We start from the raw sequence: 4,491 nt of genomic DNA, 5'->3' as shown, positions 1-4,491 counted from the left end.
ATGCATTTATTACATTCATTAAATAAATTCCATTCTGGAAAACGGCCAACTTCGAGAAGATTCTGATATGTTTAATCGCATCGATCATTGAACGATTTTCTTAAAATCCATATTGATACTCGATTAAATCTTGCTGAAAAGGCGAAAAACGATCACTTGCTTGAAAAATTTCAACAAATAAATAAGCTGGTAGAATAATCGCCTGTGAAGCTTTGCTTCTTCATCAAAAGGATCATTTGCCTTTTCTTCTACAGACCCACCTGAATCTTAGACATAGTGGATAACAAAAGTATTCGAACGCTTACATTTATAATTTTTGACAAACAAAATATATATGTTAAAGAAACTTTTTAAAGAAAGTTAATTTCTTCTTTTAATTTTGCTCATTAATATATGGCTTTCTTCTTAGTACTTCATGAGTTATACTATAAAAATTATTATTTCGTAAGACTCGTCGATATAATTGGAGATATAATACTTGAAAGTGTAGATGCAGATATAGTAGGTTTTTTTTTTTTATTTCGCGAATAATAATTTTTTCCTCTCTTTCAATTAATTTTCTTGGTCGATCTGAACGAGCTTTGTTCACAACTGTTCCTTTAGTTTTTGATTTTTTTTATGATGTAATTTTACCGTAGATTTACTTTTGTTTACAATTTTTGCTATTTTACTATATGATTTCTTATCTTTATGCAGCCAAAGGATAGTTTCTCGTTCACATTTTTGTATTTCAAACTTTTTTGGATTCATTTTGTATATTATAGCTTTTATATTACTGTTAATGGAACGATAGCTTGACATTAATTGAATGTAATGCTCTCATTTAGTACCAGTTTACATTTCTGGCTAAAATATATAAAAACTATTAACAACCTATCAGTGTTCAAATACTTTTGTAACCTATTAATAGCGCGTATATATAATAAATGTATTATAACTACTATATAAATTGGTGAATCATTTTCGAATTTTGCTGACATAATTTTGAGATTTCTTTCCTATATTATACACCTCTCATTGTCTTTCTCAAAACAAATTTTTTTAACATATTTATTTCATCAAAAATTACAAATTTAAGCATTCGAATACTTTCGTACTTTATCCACTATACATGAAATAATCGATGTGGCCTTGGTTGTTGTCGAAGTTCAAAACAATATTACATCAATGAGCTTCTTCTTAGAAATCTTCATGTCAGCGGATTAGATATTTGTATTTGTTGGTTTTTGGATGTTCAATTCCTACCAATCCGAGAAGAGAATATTCATAATATGTTTAGAATATCTGATCGAGATAGTGTCTTAATCTTCCCAATAAATATATAAATCATATGAACGCTTTGCACGAATTATTAAGTTTCTCCCAAACTTGTCTTCATGACGATTTGAAGAGCTATTATCTTAGCTTGTATAAGTCTATTGTCTTCGTTGAATTAAAGATTCTTTTCTTGCGAGCTCTGTTGATGCATTCGATGCATAGTTGTGCTATATAGTTCGACTATTAATATATGATCCGCATAGTCGGTTTGGCTTAGAGTATGGCAACGTTATATATGTTTTGAAACTATTCTTCCGCTTTCTCTATTTTGTTTCAACTCGTGTATATATTGTGTGTATTCTAGTAGCAAGTATGGCATAATGGACTGTTCCACTTCTGTACATGTTACAGAGCCATCCTTATTTTTTTTTGCCGACTGGGATTTAAATCAGAGCTTTAAAACAAATCCAGTAATAAATGTTGTATAACAGCCATTCCTGCGTTATTATGATTGAGATTCTGATCTTCCTGAAAATGAAAATGTTTTGAGCATGACGTAATTAGTGAAAGTCTGTATTATATTTCAGATTATTGAATGGATATTGATGAATATTCTCTAATCTCCGCTTCCTGGCGTATTTGAAGTTAACTATTTGGAATCTGAAACATTCATTACATCATCAATTCATTTACATTCTTAATAATATTTGTCGACTGGGAAGTGAAAACAATAAATAAAATGCACGGATTTAACTGAATGAATATATTTAATTATACATAGTTGCGTGTATCTGTTTACAAGATTCGAAGTGTGTATATCAAAGAAAAACAAATAGATACCAACTACGTTAACTAAATAGTGATGCTGTCAACAATATTTAATAATAAAATCACAAATAAAATTTCAATGAACTTTAAATTCTATATAAATTCTAACACTCCCATTAAAAGTGAACTGAAATTTCTTTGTGATTTTATTATTGAATGTTATTAGCATCACTATTTCATAACTGGTATCTATTTATTTTTCTTCGATACATACACTTCAAATGTTTTATAAACATATAATTGACATATAATTAAATATATTCATTCAACTAAATCTTTACATTTTATTTATTGTTTTCACTAATCAGTCAATAGACTATGGGTCCAGATTACAAAAGAAACGATAAATAATTATGTAAAGTACAGTTAAATTGAAAAGCCATGTGGATTATCCGATTTTTATTATTATTATTAACACTAAACTTACCACGCGCGGTCAAATGACCGTTTTTGAAATTTCGTTTAGAATTTCTTGTATACAAAGTTACTGTATCGCCATATGACTTATTGACTTTTTCTATAATGTAGATACAACCCATTTTTCAATATTCACAACTTTCTGTATTGTTTACTTTACGAAAAAATTTCATAGCAAGTCTAGTCTACCAAGAACGGTCATTTGACCGTTTGAAAAATTCATGTTATTTACGACTATATTTTTCGAAGAGCGCACTCCTGAAATGGTTTTTCGAGTCTACAATGTAATTGTGGATATACAGTGTAGACAGAGGCGTGGTTAGAACAAATGCATTGCGTTCTTTGTACGACAGTACGGTCTTGCGATCCGAACAGAGAACATCAAAATTTTACAGTGTATAATAAAAAGTATTACGTGATATAAGTGATAGTTTTAACAAAGTCAACAGAGCCAACAATATTTCGTGATATGATTCACAATTGTTTTTTTTTTATTTCTGGTATTCAATCTTTTTGTCTCGTTTGATTTATCATTTTATATTTTAGTTTTTACTTTATCATTTATATATTCATCCCCAAAAATGTCAAGACATTCGAGAGAGATTAATTTATTAGAGAAAATAAATAATATCGACGAAGATTGTTCGAAAGATGATTAAGAGTTTTCCGATATTGATAATGATATAGCAGAAAATAATTATGACTTATTTGATAGCGATTCGGACGAAGAGAATATTTTGAATATACGAAGAGGACAAAAAAGAAAGAGATTCATAGTTAGTTCCGAAAGCGAAAATAAAGAAAATATTGAAACTGCTATAGACGGAAATGTTTGGGAAAAAATAAAAGAAGGGTATAATCGCGATTTATAATATTAGATAATATTAAATAATATTAGATAATATTAGATAATATTAGATAATATTAGATAAGAACACCGATTTATAATATTTTCAAGGAAATATCAGGACCGACAGGATACGCTAATAAAAATATCATAAAGGACGGAATTGAATCAGCATTTTCCTTGATTATTGATCATAACATGATTGAACGTGTAAGAAAATATACTGAATTAGAAGCATTTCGAGTTTTGAAAACGAAATGGAAAGTATCAACTGCGAAATTATATGCATTTATTGGACTTCTATATGCATGCGGCGCATATGAGGCTAAAAATATGGATGTATCATATTTATGGAACACGAAATGGGGTCCGTCATTTTTCTCGAAAATTATGAGCCGAAATGACTTTGTAGAAATCATGAGATTTATTAGGTTTGACAACAAGAATAAGCAAAGCTAACGCTTACAAAACGATAAGTTCGCTTTGATCTCTGAAGTTTGGTACAAATTTATCGAAAACAGTCAAAACTGTTATAAACCAGGAAAATATGTTGTTATAGATGAACAATTGTTTCTTACAAAAGCACGTTGTAGATTTACTCATACATGCCCAACAAACCGGATAAATTTGGCATAAAATTCTGGTTAGCTTCTGATGTGAGTAGTAAGTATATAGTGAACGGCTTTCCATATTTAAGAAAAGATGAAGGGAGAGAATCATCGGTTTCCCTTGGGGAGTATGTAGCTTTGAAATTAGCAGAACCATATGGGGGCCATGGGAGAAATATAACAACTGACAATTTTTTTACAAGCACGTCATTAGCGAGTAAACTTCTAGCAAAAAAAAACTACGCCTGTTGGAACCATTCGCAGAAATAAAAGAGAGCTACCAAAATTAGCGAGACAGGCAAAGGATAGTATGCCACGCTTTTCAACAATATTATACAAAGCGAATGATTTTATTTTTTCAATTTATAAAACTAAACCCAATAAAAAAGTATTGATTCTTAGTTCAATGCATTCATCTGTTGAAATTGAAAAAAGTGATACCCGGTTGCCAGAGACAATTAGATTTTACAATAGCACAAAATTCGGTGTAGATGTAACCGATCAAATGGCCAGAAAATATAGTGTTAAATCTAA

General features: G+C 29.7%; 1 pseudogene; it reads left to right on the top strand.

Annotated features, from left to right (window-relative positions):
* The first annotated feature begins 3,083 nt into the window (after positions 1–3,083).
* On the top strand, positions 3,084–3,927 carry LOC105735355 (uncharacterized; annotated as a pseudogene).
* Positions 3,928–4,491: the final 564 nt, after the last annotated feature.

This window comes from Apis florea, unplaced genomic scaffold, assembly GCF_048593485.1.
Source record: "Apis florea isolate Af1SG1 unplaced genomic scaffold, ASM4859348v1 contig_3571_pilon, whole genome shotgun sequence".
NCBI lineage: Eukaryota > Metazoa > Arthropoda > Insecta > Hymenoptera > Apidae > Apis > Apis florea.
The sequence above is the reverse complement of the archived record's forward strand: the minus strand, read 5'-3'. Positions and strand labels throughout refer to the sequence as shown.